Raw genomic sequence first — 24761 nt, 5'->3', positions numbered from 1 at the left:
TGCCCCACAGAGTAGCCATGGGCAGCAAACGTTGATTCATACAGCTATCCAAGAAAGTTCCTGATGGAGAAGTGAATTTAGATCCATCCTCGAAAAGGAGAGAGGCACAAGGAAGGAAAGGGCATTTACCAGAAGTCAAGCTCACAAACCGATGAAGCAAAATCCCCGTACGGGCCACAAGATATGATGCGGGGTTGGCGAACTGAAGAGTCAAAAGAAAGATTTGTTGGACTCTCAAGGTCTGGCAGTGATGCTCTTTTATTTAGAGAACGGTACAGGATAGCATTGGGACAGGACCTATGGGCAGGGAAGAGCTTCAGGCATCGAGACAGGACCCATGGGCACTAAAGAGTTGCTGCATGGGGACAGGACCCATGGGCAGTCACAGCTCCTGCTGCTGCCCTGAGTACAGGGTAAGTGCTAATTTTATAAGCATAGTTACGTGACTTACTTTTGCTGGAAAAAGAAAAGATGATGTAAAATGTCATGAAATGATTCCAGTTCAGTTGGGGTCTGGTTATTGTGTGGTCGGATAACATTAGATACGAATCTGGCCATATAGTTAGGCATGTAGGTGAGCATGACCTGGGCTTCTCTCACTGGGGCACCTCTAATTCATACCAAAAAAATGATTCACCGCGTCATGTAGTTTGGCAAGTAGGCCAGGTAACCTTGGGCTTTTCGAGCTGGGGCAGCCTTAATCCACATCAATCGTCATGGGCTTTCTCAGCTATCTCCCATAGATATGCTTATCAGTCCGTTCTCCTTCATTCAAGTTATTAATTTTGTATGTCTTTCATCACCATATGTTCTCCAGCCTGATGTATGAGTGATTCCCTGATTGTTGGGTATTGTCTTTGAATTTCAATCGTTCACTTGAAGTAATCTTTGCTAAGCTAGCCTAGGTCCAACCAAGCACTGAGAACACGTGGTCATGTTTGTTGGTTTGACATTCTGAGATCAGAAACTCTAAATTCTAGGTTGTCCTGGCAACCACCTTATGGACATAATCTTTCCGAGACAAATTAGACAAATCTGGCGAATTCCTCTCTCCAGGTAAGATATTTTTATGTCTCTTTTCTGAATTTTGGAAGGCTCGAACTTGAGTCCGGATCCCTGATCGTTCAGGTAGATTATGTCTAGATACTGGTTTACTTTATTTCTGTAGGATTTGTTAGTTGTTTGATTTACATCCTCTGCTCTGGCATGTTTATTTGTCATTAAATATAAGTGTAATGTTGTAATTTTCAGCCAACTTCCTCCTTATGGTGTCAAAACACATAATCAATACTCTTCTATGGCAATACATCGAGAGAGAGAATTGCACTGGGGCCACTGAGCATTCTACTTTGGATGGCAGCCTTCACTTTGGATGTGAGGTTCCCAGAGGGAAAGAAAAAATCCAAAAAGGCATGCAGATTTGTGGCAAAAAGCTTTTGAGACTGAAAGACATTAGAGAAAATAAACTTCCAAGGATTGTGAATATCCTCCAAATGCTTAATGATGATACAGAAAGGTAGACCATTTCAAATAGATTAAGAGGACTACTACGAAGAGAACGTGTTCCGTGCTAAACTCATGAACCAAGGGAAAATGTTACCATCTATGAGGTTACTACTAATTACCTTCATGAATAATCACAGCAGGCCAGCTTCTTCCCAAGTTCAGGCAAAAAATTGGTCCCAAAGTAAAATTCAGGGCCAGCCATGTGTTCTGGTGTGTAAGAGTCCATGTTACTAGTGGGCGGCCTGGGATTCATGGATTCGTATGACACGTACTGATCACATTAGTAACATTAGGAAAGATAGGTTTCATGGTATGGTGCAGACAGAGATCATAAATAAGTGGAAATTGTGAGCATACCTTATAGATATGCACCAGGAAAAAAACATGAAAATATTGCAATCTATGACACATCTGGTACACTTCCCTAAATACAGAGGGAAGAAAGTGATGTGACCTGCATAGGTGGAATTGTCAGCCTGCACGAGATGCCACGATCATTGCACGTCAGAGGATTGCCTGGGCAGCTTCCACTTGGGAGGGACTCCAAGACTTTCACTGGGGAAAGTCTAAACACTCGGCCATATCCACAAAATGTAACCGATAAAACCCAGGATAAACTTACAATAAAGAAACCAGTGTCTAGAGAGAATGTACTAGACATTTAAAAGTTCAAGGATAAAGTTAGAAACCGACAAGAAATCCAGGAAATGGAAAGGGTGAGTGTCAGAGTGGTATGAGATGGCTCTGAAACACTGTGTGCAAGCAAGACGCCGGGACAACTTAGAAGTTTGAGGGTGTTTATGACACCACAGTGAACCTGTCACCCAAGATGCCCTCATCTTTATAGTCTGAGGATTATCCTGGGATACGATAGTCAAGTGAGAGATACCCAGAAAAGAATTTAAAAACAGAAACCAAGCACTGAAACTTGAAGACATAGAATAGACGTTGATTAAATGGGTAAGAAAGAAGTCATCGTGATGAAGCAATAATACAGGGACAAGCACTGAGTGGAGACCATGGTCATCTACTCAAGTATATGGCGAGGCCATGCTGATTCAAGCTTGAAACTTGATTTGAAACCAGAGGCTGGACTTGGGGCTTATCAGACGTACAAATTCTCCTGCCTTAATCATAATCCAAAATCAAGAATGGTGTCCTGAGGACATTGTAGAGAAGGATTGATGCCTCCTTTCCTTTGCCTCTAGCATTAATTGAGGAGAAGTCTCACTTTCCATAGCTCTGTCATTATGGAGGCCAACTGGGTACATGCTAATGTGTCACAATACATCTCTTGGAACCCATGAAGGAATGGAACCCCGTCATGCTTCTAGTATGCCTCATTTTTTGGCAGGGTGCCAGAAGTGCGCTGAGAAACACCCTTTTCCAGATGGCTTCGTTGCTTTGTGAGGGCTGCACTGCCAGGCTAGTGTGTTCACTTTGGCTCCAATGAAATACTCTCCCCCTATCTCTTGGAGTAGAATGATTATGGATAACGTGTATTGACACCATATGTAAGGAGGTTGGCTCAAAATTAGAACATTACCATTATCTTTATAGAAAAATAAACATGCCAGATCTGAGGATGTACATCAAACAACACACCCTATAGAAATAAAGTAAACCAATATCTACACGTAGTCTAAGGGAACGTTCAACGATCGGTGGTCAAGTTCGAAACTTCCCAAATCCAGGAATGAAACAGAAAAGTACCTTCCCTGAAGCGGATTCATTAGATTCGTCTAATTTGTCTCAGATACATTATGTTCATGAAGGAGGTTGCGATGACTACCTATAGTTTGGAGTTTAAGATCTCAGGAGGTAAGACCAAGCAAGATGACCACGTGTTCTCAAGCTCACTTTGACTTAGGCTAGCATGATAAAGATTGCAACAAGTGACCAATGTAAATTCAAAGACAACACCCAACAATGAAAAGCACTCACACGTAGGCCTATAGAACATAGGGTGATTATAGAAATAGAAAATTGATACCTTGGGATGAAGGAGAACTGACTGACAAGCATACCATAGGGAGAAATCTGAGAAAGACCATGATGATTATACTATGGAAAGCAAAATGGGCTCAGAAAAGGGAAAGCAAACACAAATCACACTTGAATAATCCACAACGAAAGATGTCAGACGTTAGACAGACTATGCTTGAACTTTTGAAAGTCAGAGAGTGTCACAAAAAAAAAAAACCGCAGTGAGGTAAAACCTGGGCTACCTGGAAAGGGTGAGAATGAGACTGCTCCAAACGTGCTCAGAAACACTGTGTCCATGAAGCTTGCTGGGACAGCAGAGACACAATTTTGACAAATTGTTTGACTTCGCAGTCAAAATGCAAACTGGCTACGTCTACTCAGTGCCAGACTTGGGCTGAAGTAGCATATTTAAGTCACATTATACTGAACTGCAGGCTGCCAAGGGAATATGAAAGGGGCCGGCCAGTGGAGAATTGGGGAAGTCCGTGCATTCTGGGTCGGAAGCCTGGAGTTGACAGGGTGGAATACTGGGGGTAAACCTCTTCACCGCTGGCCAAACCATTCTGTTGCAGGCGTGGGAAGGATTGTAGAGGCAGATGAGAAGTGACGATAGACAGGGCCACTCTTCCTTAGAAAATACAGGAGCACTGTCATCAGATGTGAGAACAGCGATAAACTTCTGTCAAAAGGAAGCAAATTAAAAGTTGCAAAGAATAGGAAAATTGAACCTCAAAAAAAAAATGCCAGTGAGAAGATGTAGATACCTAGGAACAACCTCGCCCCAACAGGTGAAAGCTCGGTAAATCGAAAACTAGCAAACCTTGTGGAAAGAAATGGGAGAAGACACAAGGAAGCGGAAGGATATTCCATGCTCTTGAAATGGAAGAATTAACACACTGGAAACCTCCACTCCGGATAAAGCAATCTCTAGATTACATGAAGTCCCAGGCAAAGTTGCAGCAATATTTCTCACAGAGATAGAAGCGAGCATCCTAAAGTTCACATCCAGCAACAAAAGACCACGGATGGCCAAAGGAATCCTGAGGAAAACGAACAAAGCTCAATGTATCACACTTTCTCATTTCAACATATAGGATGAAGAAATAGGATTGGAAATGGCACAGGCTGGGATGAAAACAGACACGCAGAAGCATGGAACACAATCGAGAGCCCAGAGGTATACACACACATACATGGACAGCCCATTTTCGACCACGGAACCAAGAGGAGACAGTGGAGAAAGGAAAGTCTCTACAATAAACGGTGCTGGGACGACTGCAGAGCCTCATGTAAGACAAGGAGAGTAGACCACGATGTTACACCAGGCACAAACACCAACACAAAATGGATTAAACTTTTGAATGTAAGACTGCAAACCACGAGACTTCTCTAAGGAAACCTAGGCAGCATGCTATTTGACATCTGTCTTAGCCTCCTATTAGTAAGATGCATGTCTGTTGGGCAAGGGCAACAACGGAAACAAGAAACAGATGGGACTACATCAAATGCAAAAGCTTCTGCCCAGCCAAGGAAACCATCGACTCAATGAAAAGACAATACAACCACTGGGAGAGGATGTTTGAAAACCACACATTGGTGAACCGGTGAATAGCCAAATGATGCAGTGAACTCATATGCGTCCACAAGAGAAAAAAAAATAAGCCCATTAAAACCAGGGCAGTAGGTGGAAACAGAGATTTCACCCAAGAAGTATAGAGATGGCCAACAGCTGTATGAAAACATGTTAATCATCATTAAGACTCAGGGCAATTGAAATCCAAATGGCAGCGAGATAGCAGCTCAATGTGGTCTGAATGACTATAGGTAAAAAGTCAGGAAACAAGTGTCAGAGAGGAGCTGCAGAGATGGGAAGACTCCTACAGTGCTGCTGTGAGTGTAAGCTGGTGCAGCCACGACGCAAATCAGTGTGGAATTGCCTCAGACATGTCAGAATCCATCTACCATATGATCCAGCTATTATTCACTGGTGTGTTTATCCAAAGACCTTGGAAGAAGTCGTGCACTGATATATGTGCGCCCCTGTGTTCACCCTGGCCTTACTCCCGTGATCCAAGACTTGGAAGCCGCCCTGATGCCCATCAAGGCAGAAGGAAGAATAGATAGGGAAGATTGGAGAAGGAAGCTGGGCTTTATGAACACAATGGCATATCTCTGAGCCATAACAAAAGAGAGAATCCAGCCATTAGTGACCAGAAGGATGGCTCTTGAGGGTTTCATTGGAAGTGAAACAGCTTGCAGGGAGAAACTCAAATACCGTAGGAGCTCACTTACAAGGAGAAGAGGCAAACAAGGACCAACAAACTGGAAAGCTTTGCAGAAAGAAATTAAAGAAGACACAAGGAAACGGAAGTCTATTCCATGCTCTTCGAATGGAAGAACGAACACACTTGAAACGTCCATGTTGGATAAAGCAATCTCTGGATTCCACGCAAGCCCCATCGAAGTTTCAGCAATCTTTCCCACAGAAATAGAAGAGAGAATCCTAAAGTGTCTATCCAGCAACAAAGGAGCAGGAAAGGCCAAAGGAATCCTGAGGAAAACGAACAACTCAGCAAGTACCACATTTTCGAATTTCCACATATAGGACGAACTGCTAGGTACCGAAACGGCAAAGGCTGGCCACAAAAAGAGGCACACAGACACAAGGAACAGAATCGAGAGCCCAGAGGTCAACTCCCACATATATGGACAGCCAATTTTAGACCAAGGAGCCAAGAGGAGACAGCAGAGAAAGGAGAGTCTTGACAAGAAACGGTGCTGGGAAGACTGCACAGCCACATGTAACACAAGGAGAGTAGACCATGATGTTACACCAGCCACACACACCACCTCAAAATGGATTAAGGCCTTGAATGGAAGACTTGAAACCATGCAACTTCTAGGACAAAACGCAGGCAGCTTGCTCTTTGCCGTCTGGCTTAGCCGATTATTTGGAAGAAGCGTGTGTGACTGGCCAAGGGCAACAAAGGAAACAAGAAACAAGCAGGACTCCATCCAAAGCAGAAGCTTCTGAACAGCCATCGACTCCATCGACTCAATGCAAAGACAGCACAACAACTGCGAGTGGATGTTTGCAAACCACACATCAGAGAAGGGGTGATTAGCCAAAATATCCAATGACCTCATATGTCTCCACAATAAAAAAACAACGATCCCCATAAAACCTGGGCAAAAGATGGAAACCGATATTTCTCCCAGGAAGATAAAAGATGGCCAACAGGCTGTATGAAAACGTGTTCATCATCATTAAGTCTTTGGCAATGCAAATACGAACGGCAATGAGACAGCAGCTCACTGTGGTCAGAGTGGCTATAGGGATGAAGACAGGGAACAACAAGTCTTGGAGAGGAGGTGGAGAGAAGCAAAGCCTCCTGCACTGCTGGGGGAGTGTAATCAGGTACAGCCACTACCCAAAATGCTGTGGAATTGCCTTAGAATTTTCAGAATCCATCTACCATATGATCCAGCTATTCCTCTGTGGCATATATATCCAAAGAACTTGGAAACACTAATGCTCAGAGATCCATGCAGCACTGTGTTCACCACAGCCTTACTCCCAATATCCAAGACATGGAAGCCTACGTGGTGCCCATCAAGTGACGAATGGAGAAGGAAGACGATCTATAGCCACACAATGGCCAATCTTCGGACTGTATAGATGTGGCCATCTTGGGTGACATGTTCATAAACACCCTCAGAATTCTAAGTTGTCCTGACAACCTCCATGCACACAATGTTTCAGAGCCATCGCATACCAGTCTGACCACTCCCCATTTCCAGGTAGGATAGTTTTCCTTTCTCTGGATTTCTTGTCGGGTTCTAACTTTCTCCTCGAACTTTGAAAGGTCTACTACATTCCCTCTACACACCAGTCTTTTTCCGTTAAGATTATCAAAGATTTTATCTATCTTTTGTGGATATGGTGAAATGGGTGGACTTTCCCCAGAGAAAGTCATGGACTCCCTCCCAAGTTGAAGTTGCTCAGGCAATCCCCTGATGCACACTTATCGTGTCATCTCCTAGCAGTCTGACAATTCCACCAGGCAAGTCACATGTTTCCTTCCTTCATCATTTGGGGAAGTGTACCTGATGCGTTTGTAGATTGTAATATTCACATGGTTTTTTTCTGGCGCGTATTGCTCAGTTTCCCTCACCATTTCTACTTCTTTGTGATCTCTGTGCCCACCAGACTGTGAAATCTGGATTTCCTAATGCTAGTAATCTGATCCACAACCGTGGTGCTATCCTGTTAAGCTCAGGCAGCCCAAGCGGAACTTGGGCACTTGCCTGCTACATCACATGTCCGTCAATGAATTGGACTTCTGGACCAACCTTTGGCCTGAACTTGGGAGGATGTTGGCCTGCTTCGATCATTCGTGAAGGGAATCAGTAGTAACATGAATGACCATAACATTTACCTTTGGTTGATGAGTTTAGCACCGAACATATTCTCTTGCTAGTATTCCGCTTCATCACTTTGCTAAGGTCTACCTTTCTGTAGCATCATTAAGCATTTGGAGATGCTTACCAATCCGTGGAAGTTCATCTTCTCTAATCTCTTTCAGCCTCCATAGCTTAGGCCGTAAATCTGCACCTTGTTTTGGAGTTTTGATTTTATGTGAATTGATTGCCATAACCCAGCATTATAACATCCTATAGCTTTTCACATCTACATTCTCATAGATTTAGACTTCTGTGTAGGTTACATCATCTTCACCACTGTAAGCCTAGTTACAGGCCCTCACCACACACTTGTGCCTAATCAACTCTTTCTCCCTCAGGCCCCCGCATCCATTTCCCTTTGGGAACTACCAATCCCATGTCACGTCCTACCTTTTTGTTGCTCCGTTTTTCCTCTTCTCCTTGTACGTGAGATCCTGTGGTATTCAACCTTATCCCTGGGGCATGTTTCAGTTCCCCTAAGACTCTCAGGAGCCATTCTGGTGGTCACAAATGGCTGGACTGCATCCATTCCTACAGCTGAGAGCTATACCATCGTGTGGCTAAAGCCGATGTAGCTTCTCCATTCATCTCTTGATGGTCACCACGGACGCTTCCAAGTCTTGGATATTGGGAGTAAGGCTGTGGTGAACACAGCAGTGCATCGATCTCTGTGCATTAGTGTTTCCATGATGTTTGGATATATACGCCACAGAGGAATAGATGTATCATATGTTAGGTGGATTCTGAAATTTCTGAGGCAATTCCACACCACTTTGCGTAGTGGCTGCACCGGTATACATTCCTACAGCAGTGCAGGAGTCTTCCTTTCTCTCCACCTCCTCTGTGAAACTTATTGTTTCCCGTCTTCATCCTTATAGCCATTCTGATTGCCGTGTGCTGCTATCTCATTGCCGTTCAGATTTGCATTGACCAGAGACTTAATGATGATGAACATATTTTCATATAGCCTGTTGGCTATCTTCCTATCTTCCTGGGAGAAATGTCTGTTTCCATCTTTTGCCCAGGTTCTATTGGGCTCGTTGTTTTTATTCCTGTGAAGATGTATGAGTTCATTGGACCTTTTGGCTACTCAGCCATTCTCCGATGTGTGGTTTGCAAACAGCCTGTCACAGTTGTTGTGCTGTCTTTGCATTGAGTCGATGGAGTCCTTGGCTGTGCAGAAGCTTCTGCATTGGGTGGAGTCCCGTTTGTTTCTTGTTTCCTTTCTTGCCCTTGCCCACTGACACATGCTTCTTCCAAATAGGCAGCCAAGCCAGATGGCAAAGAGAAAGCTGCCTGGGTTGTCTCCTAGAAGTTGCACGGTTTCAAGTATTCCATTCAAGGCTTTAATCCATTTCGAGGTCGTGTGTATGTCTGGTGTAACATCATGGTCTACTCTCATTGTGTTACCTGTTGGTGTGCAGTTTTCTCAGCACCGTTTCTTGTGGAGACTCTCCTTTCTCCACTTTCTCCTCTAGGCTCACTGTTCGAAAATGCGCTGTCAGTAGATGTGTGAGTTGATCTCCGGGCTCTCGTTCTGTTGCATGAGTCTGTGTGCCTATTTTGGGGCCCAGGTTGTGCTGTTTCCGTACCTAGGTCTTCGTCCTATATGTTGAAATCAGAAAGTATGATACTTGCTGCTTTGTTGGTTTTCCTGAGGATTCCTCTGGCTATTCTGGGTCCTTTGTTGCTGGATAGAAACTTAATATTCTGTCTTATATTTCTGTGGGAATGATTGTTGCAACTTTGACCTGGACTGCATGCAATCCAGACACTGCTTTATGCAGTATGGACGTTTGAAGTGTGTTCGTTCTTCCATTGGAAGAGCACGAAATAGCCTTCCGTTTCCTTGTGTCTTCTGTAATATCTTCGCCCAAACCTTTGCAAGTTTTCTGTTTCCATAGCTTTCTGCTGTTTGGCCACGTTTATTCCTAGATATCTTTTTCTTCCTACTGGCATGCTTTCTTGTTTGAGGTTCAGTTTTTCTATTCTTTGCAACTTTCAATTGGTTTTGTTTTGACAGAAGTTTATGGTTGTGCTCACATCTGCTGGCCATGCTGCTGCATTTCCTGAGGAAGAATGGCGATATCTATCATTGCTTCCCATCTCCCTCTACACTACCTCAGACGCCTTCCCCAGAATGGCTGGATGAGCGGTGAGGCGGCTCACCCCCAGGATTCCACTTCGCTGACCATGGGCTGCTGAACCAGAATGTGCGGACTTCATCACGGCCCCACTGGCTATCCCTTTTCATGTTCCATTGGCAACCTGAAGTTGAGTGGATTGTGCCTTGAATATGCTACTTGAGTCCAACTCTGGCCCTGTGTTGATGAGGCCAGCTTGCTTTTCTGGCCCACTGTGATGTTGGGTGATTTGTCAGAATCGTGTCTCTGCTGTCCGGTCTAGCTTCATGGACACAGGGTTTCAAAGCCCTCGGGGAGCAGTCTCATAAGTCACCCTTCTCATTTAGGCCAGGTTTGACCTTTGCTGCTGTTTTTGGCATTGTGACTTTCTCTGACTTTCAAATGTTCAGAGTGTGTCTAATGAGTGACGTCTTTCACTGTGGATTAGTCAGCTTTGATTTCTGTTGGCCTCCATATTCCGGGATCCTTTTTTCTTTTCTATAGTTTAATTGTTATGGTCTTGTTGAGATATCTCCGTTCGATTTGCTTATCAGTGCGTTCTCCTTCTTTCCAAGTTAGGAGTTTTGTATGTCTTTAATTACCATAGGTTCTGTAGCCCGACGTGTGAGTCATTTCGTGATTGTTGGGTGTGGTCTTGGAATTTCCATCGGTCACTTGTAGGAATCTTTGCTATCCCGGCCCAGGTGACACTTAGCCCTGAGAACACATGGTCGCCTTGGTAGGTTTGAGATTCTCAGATCAGAAACTCCAGATTCAAGGTTGTCTGGGCAACCACCTTCACAGACATTATGTTTTTGAGAGACATTAGAGAAATCTGATGAATTCCTCCCTCCAGGTAAGTGATTTGTCTGTCTCTTTTCTGGATTTGGGAAGTTTCAAACTTGGCCCCTGATCATTGAATGCTCCAACAGATTACGTCTGGGTACTGGGCTTACTTTATTTCTACATGGTTTGCTATTGGTTTGATTTTCATTCTGAACTTTGGCAGGTGTATTTTTATTTAAATATAATGGCAATGTGCTAATTTTCAGCAAACCTCCTTCCATATGTTGTCAGAACAAGGAATCAATACTGTTTCCATGGCAAGAGGTGGGGGAGAGAATTTCATTGGAGCCCAACTGAGCACTGTAGCCTGGGAGGGCAGCCTTCACACAGGAACGAAGCCCTCTCGAAAAGGGTGCTTTTAAGCACACTTCTACAGCCCTCCAAACCAAAGGACACACCCCAAGCATGACAATCATCCATTCCTTTAAGTCTTCACAGAGATGTCTTGGGACACATTAGCATGTACCCAGTGGGACCCCGTGACGCGAGAGCTATGCAAAGGGAGACCTCTCTTCAAAGAATGCTAGGGGCCTAGCAAAGAAGGCCTCAATTGTTCTCTTCAATGTCCTCAAGAGATCATTCTTGACTTAGGATTATGAGTAAGGCAGATGGACAACGTAGTTCTGATAAGCCCCAAGTCCAGCCTCTTGTTTCAAATCAAGTTGCAAGCTTCAATCAGCACGGCCACCACATCTACTTGAGTAGATAACAATGTTCTCCTCTCAGTGCTTGCCCCTCTAGTATCCCTTCTTCCCAATGATTCCTTTCTTATCCCTTGAATCAGTGCCTCTTTGATCTCTTCAAGTTTCTGTGTGCAGTTTGTGTTTGGCAAAGCTGTTTCTGGATATCTCTCACGTGCGTATGCTAGCCAGGGCAATCCTCGGACTCTAAACTTGCTGCCAACTTGGGTGACACGTTCACCGTGACGTCATAAACACCCTCAGAATTCTAAGTTGCCCTGAAAACCTCCATGCACACAGTGTTTCAGAGTCATCTCATATCAGTCTGACGACTCCATCTTTCCAGGTAGGATAGTTTTCCTTGTTCTGGATTTCTTGTCAGTTTCTAACTTTCTCGTGGAACTTGAAAGGTATACTACATTCCTTCTACCCACCAGTTTCTTTCCTTTAAGATTATCCCTTGTTTTATATCTTATCCATTGTGTATATGCCCAATTAGGTGGACATTCCTCAGAGAAAGTCCTGGGGGCCCCCCCAATTGGAAGTTGCCCAGGCAATCCCCTGATGCACAATGATCGTGCGATCTCCTAGCAGTCTAAAAATTCCACTTGGCAGGTCACATGTTTTCCTTCTTTCATCATTTGGGGAAGTGTTCCTGATGCGTTCATAGATTGTCATATACACATGGTTCTTTTTCTGGTCCATATTGTTAAGGTCTCGTGACAATTTCTCCTTCTTTATGATCTCTGTGCCCACCATACCTTGAAATCTATATTTCCTAATGCTAGTAATCTGATCCGCACCCCTGATGCTAGCTGGTGAAGCCCGGGCCACCCAAGTGGAATGTAGGAACCTACCTGCTACATCACAGGGCCGGCCCTGAATTGCACTTTTGGACCAACCTTTGACCTGACCTGTGAAGATGTTGGCCTGCTTCGATCATTCGTGAAGGAATCAGTAGTAACATCATGAACGGTAACGTTTTCTGTTGGTTCATGAGTTTAGCACGGAACATGTTCTCTCGGTAGTATTCCTCTTCATCTCTTTGCAAAGGTCTACCTTTCTGTAGCATCATTGAGCATGTTGAGGTGATTACCAATACTTGGAAGTTCATCTTCTCTAACCTCTTTCTGTCTCCAAAGCTTCCGGTTGTAAATCTGCATCTCTTTTGGGAGTTTTGGTTTTATGTGAATTGATTGCCGTAACCCAACATTATAATGACCTATAGCTTTCAGATCTACATCCACATAGATTTAGACTTCAGAGTAGGTTACATCATCTTCACCAACGTAAGACTAATTACTGTCCCTAATCACACACCTGTGCCTAATCAACACTTTCTCTCTCCGGCCACTGCCCCACTTTCCCTCTGGGAAATGCCAATCCATTGTCATGTGATACCTGTTTGTTGGTCCCTTCTTGCTCTTCTCCTTGTGCATGAGATCCTGTGGTATTTGACCATACCCCTGGGGCTTCTTTCAGATCCCCCAATACCATCAGGAGCCATTCTGGTGGTCACAAATGGCTGGCCTGAATCCGTTCCTATAGCTGAGTGCTATGCCTTTGTGTGGCTATAGCCCATCTTCCTTCTCCATTCATCCCTTGATGGGCACCAAGCAGGCTTCCAAGTCTTGGATATCGGGAATAAGGCCAGGGTAAATAGAGGTGTGCACCGATCTCTGTGCATGAGTGTTTCCACATTCTTTGGATAAACACACCACAGAGGAATAGCTGGATCATATGGTCGATGTATTCTGAAATGTCTAAGGCAACTCCTCACCGTTTTGTGTCGTGGCTGCACCTGTTTCCACTCCCTCCAGCAGTGCAGGAGGCTTCTCTTCTCTCCACCTCCTCTCTGAAACTTATTTCCTGTCTTCATCCTTATAGCCATTCTGACTGCCGTGAGCTGCTATCTCATTGCCTTTCAGATTTGCACTGACCAGAGACTTAATGATGATGAACATGTTTTCATACAGCCTGTTGGCCATCTTTCTATCTTCCTGGGAGAAATGTCTGTTTCCAGCTTTTGCCCAGATTTTAATGGGGCTTGTTTTTTTTTTCTTGTGGAGCCGTATGAGTTTATTGGATCTTTTGGCTATTCACCCCTTCACCAATGTGTGGTTTGCAAACATCCTCTCCCAGTTGTTGTGCTGTCTTTGCATTGCATCAATGATTTCCTTGGCTATGGAAAAGCTTTTGTGTTTGATGTAGTCCCATTTGTTTCTTGTTTCCTTTATTGCCCTTTACCAGAGAGACATGCTTCTTCCACATATGAGGCTAAGACAAATGACAAAGAGCATGCTACCTCCGTTTTCTTCCAGAAGTCTCATGGTTTCCAGTGTTACATTCTACACTTTAATCCATTTCGAGTTGGTGTTTGTGCCTGGTGTAACACCGTGGTCTACTCTCCTTGTCGTACATGAGACTGTGCACTCTTCCCAACACTGTTTATTGTAGAGACTTTCCTTTCTCCACTGTCTCCTCTGGGCTCCGTGGTCGAAAATGGGGTGTCCATATATGTGTCCCTATACCTCTGGGCTCTTGATTCTGTTCCTTGGTTCTGTTTCTCTGTTTTGCATCCCAGCCTGCGCTGCTTCCATTTCAATTTCTTCGTCCTATATGTTGAAGTCAGACAGTGTGATACATTGAGCTTTGTTCTTTTTCCTCAGGATTCTTTTGGCTATTCGGGGTCTTTTGTTGCTGGATGTAAACTTTAGGATGCTCGCTTCTATCTCTGTGAGAAATATTGCTGCAACTTTGACTGGGACTGCATGGAATCAAGAGATTTCTCTATGTGGTGTGGACATTTCAAGTGTGTTAATGCTTCCATTTCAAGAGCATGGAATATCCTTCCGCTTACTTGTGTCTTCTCCCATTTCTTTCTGCAAATGTTTGCTAGTTTTCTATTTACAGAGCTTTCACCTGTTGGGGTGAGGTTATTCCTAGGTATCTTATTCTTCTTACCGGCATCCTTTTTCTTTTTTATTGAGGTTCAATTTTCCTATTCTTTGCAACTTTTAATTTGTTTCCTTTTGAAAGAGATTTATCACTGTGCTCACATCTGCTGGAAATGCTCCTGTATTTGCTGAGGAAGAGTGGCCCTGTCTAACGTCGCTTCTCATCTGCCTCTACATTACCTCCCTCGCCTGCCCCAGAATGGCTGTACCAGTGGTGAGGAGGTTTATCCCCAGGATTCTACCCTGCCAACTCCTGGTTGCTGACGCAGAATGCGCAGACTTCCCCAATTGTTTACTGACCAGCCCCATTCATGTTCCCTCGGCAACCTGCATTTGAGTGGAATGTGACTTAAATAGGCTACTTCAGCCCAACTCTGGCACTGAGTAGATGTAGACAGTTTGTATTTTCGGTCAACTGCGATGTCACAGAATTTGTCATAATTGTGTCTCTGCTCTCCCGGCAAGCTTCATGGACACAGGGTTTCATAGGACGTTTGGAGGAGTCTCATACCCACCCTTTCCAGGTAGCCCAGGTTTTACCTAGCTGCAGTTTTTTGGTTTGTGTCACTTTCTGACTTTCAAAAGTTCAATCAGAGTCTGTCTAAAGCCTGACATCTTTCGTTGTGGAGTATTCAGGTGTTATTTGTGTTTGCCTTCCCTATTCTGAGCCCATTTTGTTTTTCCATAGTATAATCATCATGGTCTTTCTCAGATTTCCCCCTTTGGTATGCTTGTCAGCCTGTTCTCCTTCATCCCAAGGTATCAATTTTCTATTGCTTTAAGCACCCTATGTTCTATAGGCCTACCTGTGAGTGCTTTTCATTGTTCGGTGTTGTCTTTGAATTTACATTGGTCACTTGTAGCAATCTTTACCATGCTAGCCTTGGTCAAAATGAGCACTGTGAACACGTGTTCATCTTGGTTGGTCTGACATTCTGAGATCTTAAACTCCAAATTCTAGGTTGTCATGTTAACCTTCTTCATGAACATAATGTACCCGAGACAAATTAGACAGATGTGATGAATTCCGTTCCAGGTAAGATACTTTTCTGTCTCATTTCTGGATTTGGGAAGCTTCGATCTTGACCCCTGATCCTTGAACGTTCCACTAGATTATGTCTAGATACTGGCTTACTGTATTTCTATAAGGTGTGTTATTTGATTTACAACCTCAGCTATGGCATGTTTATTTTTCTATAAAGATAATTGTAATGTTCTAATTTTCAGACAACCTCCTTTCACATGGTGTCAATACACGCCATCAGTAATCATTCTAGTCCAAGAGATAGGGGGAGTATTTCATTGGAGCCAAACTGAGCACACTAGCCTGGTAGGGCAGCCCTCACAAAGCAACGAAGCCCTCTGGAAAAGGGTGATTCTCAGCACACTTCTGGAGCCCTGCCAAACAATGCGACATATCCGGAGCATGATGGGGGTCTACTCCTTCAAGCGTTCAAAGAGATGTATTGTGACACATTAGCATGTACCCAGTGGGCCTCCGTAAAGCCAGAGGTATGGAAAGTGAGACTTCTCTTCAATGAGTGCTAGGGGCATAGGAAGGGAAGCATCGATCCTTCTCTACAATGTCCTCAGGAGATCATTCTTGATTTGGGATTATGATTAAGGCAGAAGGACAACGTAGGTCTGATAAGACCCAAGTCCAGCCTCTGGTTTCAAATCAAGTTTCAAGCTTGAATTAGCATGGCCTACCCATATTCTTGAGAACATCACAATGTTCTCCACTCACTGCTTGTCTCTCTGTTATTTATTGCTTCTTCACAATGACTTCTTTCTTATCCCTTTAATCAGTGGCAATTCTAACTCTTCAAGTTTCAGTGCTGGTTTCTGTTTTTAAATTCTTTTCTGGGTATCTCTCACTTGAGTATCGTAGCCTAGGACAATCCTCAGACTATAAAGATGAGGCCATCTTGGGTGACATGTTCACTGTGATATCATAAACACCCTCAAACTTCTCAGTTGTCCCGGCATCTTCCATGCACACAGTATTTCAGAGCCATCTGATATCAGTCTAACTACTCACCCTTTCCAGCTAAGATGGTTTTCCATTTCCTTGATTTATTGTCTGTTTATACCTTTATCTTTGGACTTTTAAATGTCTACTACATTCTCTCTAGACACTAGTTTCTTTACTTTAAGTTTATCCTTGGTTTTATCTGTCACATTTTGTGGATATGGCCAAATATGTAGACTTTCCCCAGAAAAAGTCCACGAGTCCCTCCCAAGTTGAAGTTGCCCAGCCAATCCTCTGATGTTCAATGATCGTGTCATCTTGTGCAGTCCGACAATTCCACCTATGCAAGTCACATCACTTCCTCCATTCTGTATTTGAGAAGTCTACCAGATGCGTCATAGATTGCAATATTTTCATGTTGTTTTCCTGGTGCATATCTATAAGGTCTGCTCACAATTTCCACTTATGTATGATCTCTGCCCGCACCATACCATGAAATCTATCTCTCCTGATGTTACTAATCTGATCAGCACCCGTGACGCGAATCCATGAGTCCCAGGCCACAGACTAGGAACGTGGGCTCTTACACACCAGAACACATGGCTGGCCCTGAATTTTACTTTTGGACTAATCTTTTGCCTGAACTTGGGAAGAAGCTGGCCTGCTGTGATTATTCGTGAACGTAATGAGTAGTAACCTCAAAGAAGGTAACATTTTCCCTTGATTCATGAGTTTAGCATGGAACACGTTGTCTTTGTAGTATTCTTCTTAATTTATTTCCAATGGTCTACTTTTCTGTAGCATCATTAAGCATTTGGAAGAGATTCACAATCCTTGAAAGTTTATCTTCTCTAATCTCTTTCAGCCTCAAAAGCTTTATGCCGCAAATCAGCACAGCTTTTTGGATTTTTTCTTTCCCTCTGGGAACCACCAATCCAAAGTGAAGGCTGCCATCAAAGCTAAAATGCTCCGTTTGGCCCCAATGAAATTCTCTCCCCCTATCTCTTGTCATAGAAGAGTATTGATTATGTGTTTTGACACTGTATGTGAGGAAGTTGGCTGAAAATTAGAACATTGCACTTATATTTAATGAAAAATAAACATGCCAGAGCTGAGGATGTAAACCAAACAACTAGCAAACCCTACAGAAATAAAGTAAACCAGTATCTAGACGTAATCTACTGGAACAATGAAGTATCCGAAGTCAATGTCTAGCCTACCCAAATTCAGAAAAAAAGACATAAAAATATCTTACCTGGAGAGAGGAAATCATCAGATTTGTCTAATGTGTCTCGGAAACATTATGTCCATAAGGTGGTTGCCAGGACCAACTAGAATTTGGCGTTTCTGATCTCAGAATGTCAAACCAACCACGATGACCTCATGTTCTCAGTGCTCAGTTGGACCTAGGCCAGGATAACCAAGATTCCTTCAAGTGAACGACGGAAATTCAAAGACAAAACCCAACAATCATGAAAGCACTCACACATCAGCCTAGAGAACATATGGTGATTAAAGAAATACAAAATTCCTAAATTGGAATGAAGGAGGACACACTGATGAGCATATCTATGGGAGACAGCTGTGAAAGACCATGAGGATTGATGTGGATTAAGGCTGCCCCACTCGAAAGCCCAAGGTTAGCTGGTGAACATGCAGAACTATATGACCCGTTGAATTTCTTTTGGTATGAATTAGAGGTGCCCCAGTGAGAGAAGCCCAGGTCATGCTCACCTACATGCCTATCTATGGGGCCAGTTTTGTATCTAGTGTTATATGACCACACAATAAGAAGAACCCATCTGAACTGAAATCATTTAATGACTTTTTACATCATCTTTTCTATTTCCAGGAAAAATAAGTCACGTACCCATGACTTATAAAATTAGTCCTTAACCTCAACTCCAGAAAGCAGCAGGAGATGTGACTACCCATGGGTCCTTTCCCAATGCAGCAGCAGCAGCTCTTCACTGCCCATAGGTCCTGTCCCCATGCTATCCTGTACCATTGTCTAAATAAAAGAGCACCACTGCCAGACCTTGAGGGTCCAAGAAATCTTTCTTTCAAGTCTTGAGCTTGCCGACCATGCATCATATCTTGTGGCCCGTATGGGGAACATGCTTCATCGGTTTGTGAGCTCGAATTCTGGTAAGTGCCCTTTTCTTCCTTGTGCCTCTCTCTTTTTCGAGGATGGATCTAAATTCACTTCTCCATCAGGAACTGTCTTGAATAGCAGTATGAATTCGTGTTTGCTGCCCATGGGTACTCTATGGTGCAAATCTGGCATTCAGCTTGAAGAGAATCAGTACCTTAAGCCGAAGAGTGATGTAGAATGAATTAATCCATTCCTTCCTGACCCTATCTCTAATATATAAATTTTACGTGGGAACAGGTCAGCCATTTAAGTCATTAGGATGGTTGGCAATCTCCAAGAATCCCGTGGAAGTTTTCTATTCCTAAAGCTGGATTGAGATACCTCCCATTGCACTTGACCATCTGAACTGTGTGAATCTCCCAATCGGGACTTCAGTTCAGGGAAAGTACCAACGTCTACCCTTTGTCTGAGTATTGGAAACCCTTCTTTGGAGAATGGCTCCAATACACAATTGGGTAGAATGTCCCCCAGCATGGCGGAAACTTCTTCACTATTTCTCTACATCATGTTCTCTCTTAAACTTCTCCTATTCTCTTGGGGACCACTCACCAGGCACCTATTACTTCCAGGCAGAATAGGAAAGATGTTCATCAGGCACCTGTTACTGCCAGGCATACCTGGAAAGATATCCAAGGGATGCAAGTCTGGGGGACACCCCCATCACCCCTTGCTATAGGCACCCCACGGTAGGAACAACAGGTAGGATGCTACCCTAGGTTCAGGGGGGATTTTCAAGGTAATGGACCTGTCTCTTTCATCTTTCGTAGAGTTACAACGGCCAATTTCATCTCCTTTTGAGCTTTGCAACTGGGAAAAAAAGAAATCTTTCAAGAGTCAAGTCCTCCAACACTGGGAGCCCCAACTTTGGCTTTCTGGGCCTGATCACCCCAGTGACCCCAATTAGGGTGCCCTCTGTTGACGCTTGATTCATTGAGTATTTTAGTCACCTACTGAGTTGGCTATGATGTTAGGAGACCTGTGATTTATTCTGTGAACTGTCATGCTAGGGTAGTATGCCCCAGCATGGGAACTGTTGTGTGACTTTTATCATGATAACCCTCTGGGAATGGCCATGAGGGTCAGGTCTGGTGTCTTCTTTTAATTTATTTGTTTTGCTCATCATGTCCTCTGTTGTCACCAAGTCGAGCTTAATTTCAGGCTGGACTTGAGCAGAACCTGGACCTTCTGTAAAATCGAAAAACTTGAAAATATTTTGCAAGGGACTTAACTCTCAACCCGGGTACTGGGAGCCCCGGCCTCCAGCATGTTCCAGGCCTCTGTAGGCACTGCACCTTTGTCCAGTACACTGTCAGTCCTACACTTGCTTTACTGCCATGGGGAATGATGTAAGCATCCCAAGAGACTCACCACTCAGGGTCATTCTAACTAATTAGAAACACTTTCAATTGTATGGGTATGCCCCAGAAACTCCATCTGGGGGAAAATTTGTGATGTATCTCTGTGCCTTTATGGTGCAGTTGGACAGGGAGATTTACCTAGAATGTCCTTCAAGTTACAGTCCAATTTCTGAGAAATCAAGAGCAACTGTCCCTACAAAATCCTTGCAAGACTGGAAAGACAGCACTAGAGGCAGTTCAGATTCCACCTACTTCCTTTATCATGAAAAGGATTCTCATCCCCCCTCTCCAGGAACTACTATGTAGCCCATCACTCATTCTTAAGACTGAAAAAAAAAAAAAGGAGGGGAAAGGATAAATGGTCATAAGTGCACCCTTGCAAAAAGTCTACCATCTCGAGGGTCTTCTCCATAAGTATTAGTAAAAAGGCTCAAAACAAAGTGTGGATTCATAACTGGTGAGATTTATATTATTGTACCTGATTCACAGCAGTAGTTTTAAAAACAATGGTTGTACAGTCTCTGTCTATGGTTGTCTATGTGTACATTATACATGTGATATTTTTACCCCTGGATGGTATGGCCAAAATTAAGATCTCTGTTTAGTTGGCTTAAAGAAAGTGATTGCATAAATTCTAATATAGTAGAAATTAACTCAGTGCCTTTCAAAGTTAACGTGATGTGAATTAACCTTTGGTAAATGAAAGCTTGTTAAAGTTTGTTGGTTTGATTGAAAATTATCTTGTCAGAGTTGTCGGTATTTGCATAGGATGCAGGCATTCAGCATGGGTTTTCAAGTCATATAAGCTCACTTTCTTAAATTTGTCAGCAATATAATAGCTTTACATGATGACCAGTTTTGTCTAATGCCTCATGAGGTTTCTGTAGGTAATCTGGACATAATTGTTGGAAAAAATGGTTTAAATACATAAAACTCATAAAAGTGAGTACAATAACTTTTATGCTCTGTATACTTGTTGAAAAACCAACAGTTTCGAAATTTTTCTGTGTAACAATCTTGAGTTTTTCAAAGTTAAGTTAAATGATAAAAAGATGAATATGCGGGTCATTTTTGGATAGGCTGAAACACTGAATCATTATTAATAAACATATCTAAGTTATCTACTTTTGGCTTCTTCTTGAAGAGGCTAAAAGCGTTTGGGTGTATTAAAAAGCATGCCTTGTGTTTTATTGAGAAGTGGCATGTTTCTAAAGTTTTGAAGTGTTTAGAATGCTGATATAAAAGACAATTCATAATTATTTACTTTTTTAGCGTTTAGTAGATCTGTTAAGGCTTAAAAGTTCTAATTAACTTATGGAATTAAAGCTACAGGAAATTAATAAGGAAAAGAGCTCTGTATTCAGGGAAGTTAAAATGTATGCTTTCAGTAAAAAAGGTATAAAGAATGGAAATATTTTTGTTTGATGGGTGAAGAAAGATAAATTTGTCCTAATGTACTAGAAAGGAAAAGAGAAAGAGTTGTGACAAATTCTGAAAACGAAAAAGAAAGTTGAAGAAGGTTTGTGAAGTAGAAATTCTGAAAGGAGTTTTATGCCTACTCAAGTAGACTAAAGTAAGTTCAATTAAGTGAATGAGTTTGAATGTGAAACATAAGTAGGTGCAGAAATTCAAATTTGGTTTTCTCTAAAATGATACTTTTTCTTGGACTTTGGATCTGCTCTTGATAAAGAGGTTATAAAAGCTGTTCCTTTGAGTAAGTCTACCTAAGAGAGAAATGTGTTTTGTGAAAATAATGACTGAGGTCACTCTTAAGATTTTTGACTCTTTCTGTCATCACTTTGAATAGATATCTGAGCATTGTTTCACAGTGAGTGTTGTTTCCTATTTGAAGAAGCATTTTAAAAACTTTGGCTATGTTTTGACAAGCTTCTCCCTCAAAAATATTCAAATCCTGAATGAAGTCTTTCTTTTGACCTGGTAGACAGAAGAGAAATTACTGTGAGGATTTTCAGAGGGCCCCTGAGACTTCTCAAAGAAATTTGCTCTCTGTTCCTGTAAGGAGGAAAACATTAAACTAATTAGGCTTATTTTTTCTATTAAATTACAGGGGAAACTGTGAAACAAGTGATGATAGATATTCTTAGGTGGTATTAGATGGGTAAATGTTATTAATATAGATGTCTTCAAATTATATAGCATTCCTAAGATTCTGATCTTTCCTGGTTATCAGTCATAAGTCCACTTATTATCTGGAAGGGTCATATGTCACAGAAGTATCCAAGTTTCTTTGTCAATTGCCCTTTTGAGTCCTTTGTCCATTTGCAGATAGTTGTTGTTTTACTCTGATGCTTTTTTTTTGCAAATATGTTTCGTCTTCCGAGATATTCCTGGAAAGGATTCTGACACAGAGGATCTAAACTACAGGTTTCTGATAAACTTTTACATCGTAAAACTGAGCTGAGTAAGAAACTACAGAATTGTAACAGAAACTAAGCTCCTCGATCTGCTAAGGACAGATTTAGCTCAAGAATTGATTATACAGGACTGTGTGAACTGATGAGGACGATTATAATTTTTTAGGACTTCTGTTTGAAATATTGTTGAGTTTTGATGTGCTGTTTTGTTTTCTCGTAATGAAGGAAATCTTTTTCTCTTTTCTCTTATGCTAACTTTGACTTACAGCCATTTGGTGAAAATATACCTTTATGAGCAAAACTGAAACATTCATCTTTTTCTCTCTACCGTATCCCTCGAGAATTTGGAAACCCTTTGTGACTGAGTATGGTTATTTAGTGGCAATATTTGCATAAGTTCCAAAAGAATCTCTTCTCCTTATAACAGGACACATTGGTTATATTACCAAGGCTTTGACTGGAATGTCATATTTGAAACATACAGGCTCAGATGTGACAAGACAGCATTTCAGGAACAAACATTGGACTTTCTGGAATACAGACACTCGGAAACACGGGCCTGGTACCATGTTTACAGAGATTCTGGCAATCTTACCCGTTAAGTAAGGAAACGTGCTTATTTGGCAGGTGCAAGTAACCTCCAAATACTTTGGGGGACCTGAAAGAGAACTCCACTCAAATCTGTAAGTACTGCAGGCAAAATCTGATGGCAAATCCTTGGCTTGGCTTTTCTGGCCTCTAGAGGCCTTCACAGTTCAATCCGAGATTCCTCATAAAAATTTCCAGCAAGGCATACTTTAAAAAGCCTGTATAAACAATTGCTATTCTTGTAGCTGTTATGTAAATAATTGGAGCATGTTGTATTGAAACTACACTTTACTTGCAAACCTGTTAAACCTGATTTGGCTACCTTTTGTAAAAACGAGAGTAATTTACGAGAGAAAAAGTTATGTTTTTGTAGAAGCTATAGTAGGGATTCATGGATATTAGATTCTAGCTCTTTCTTCTGCAAGATTCATCTATTACTAATCGTAATGTCTCCTTGTGCTCATCTATGTCTGACACCTGCGAGTTCCCTGGCCACAATCAAACATTTTCCTTTAAAACTACTCCCCAAATACTAACTAGATTTGCCTTGTCCCAGGTGGATCAGAAACAACAAGTTCCAAAGGTAAATTACCTAACTTATCGATACACACAGGATGGACGATATGAAATTTGGGATGAATGTATTTGGTTCACTCCTACTAGTGGTCAACTCAGTAAAAGGTCACTCTCTGTTGGGAACAAACCAATCACACCTGTGATACATGGCCAAATAACAGCCGACCTATGGGAAAAATTCGCTGTTATATGTGTTCTCATATCATAGTCTTAAAAAAGTACTGATTGGTTTGGGACTGACTGGGATAGACAGCCCAGCACGCTTTGGTTAGTCCCTAATAGTGCTCAGTGGCTATGCGGCTCCAATTTATGGCCTTGGCTGCCACCTAAATGGATTGCACGATGCACACTAGGCTTTGTCTGGATGCAAGGTAGAACTACATTTACTACATCTCCTCCTGCTAACCTACCCAACTGCAGCAGCGCTGAACCAGCTCTGTCTTCCACTGGTATGACCATCTTTCCGCAATTTTCCTTCCCCAATTAGGTATCGAAAGTGTCGTCTTGCACATGGAAGTCCTAAAAAAATTTATTATGAAGGCATTAAATGATGCACAACATAGCATTTTGCTGCTCAATTTAGAAGTATCCCAAATGTGTAAGGCAGTCCTCCAAATACAAATGGCACTGGATATCTTGACAGCAGCACATGGGGGCACCTATGCCATTATAAAAACTGAATGTTGTGTCTATATTCCTGACTACTGTCAAAATATTTCTGGCTTCCTATCCCAACCACCAAATTGAATTCATGTCTTATCAACCCTAACTCTAAACGATTGGTTGAACTCCAAGTCAGGACCAGGTTTCTGCACTACTTCAATACGTTATACATTTGGTCAAACATACTGCTTGTATTTCTTATTATAGTTTGTTGTCTGTTTCATTGTTTGTCTTCCGCATGTGAAAAAAGTTTCACCTCCTGGACCACCTCTCGTCAAATGATTCTCTCGTCTCCAGATGCTCTGTATACCTTGTCAGCCTTGAACTCCACAGGTGAAGGCTTCCAGTCCACTGAACTTCCTACCTGTACCTATGACCCCATTTAGGGACAGCTCTGCGACCTTGTACAGCCATAAGTAGTTACAGAAGACTGACCATCGTCCATATCCCCAAACCTCTCCAGTCCAAATGGGTTCAGGGGGTGTTTATGATGTGGATTAAAGCTGCCCCAG

The sequence above is a fragment of the Equus asinus genome, chromosome 24 (assembly GCF_041296235.1).
Source record: "Equus asinus isolate D_3611 breed Donkey chromosome 24, EquAss-T2T_v2, whole genome shotgun sequence".
Lineage (NCBI taxonomy): Eukaryota > Metazoa > Chordata > Mammalia > Perissodactyla > Equidae > Equus > Equus asinus.
This window is presented reverse-complemented; position numbering follows the sequence as displayed.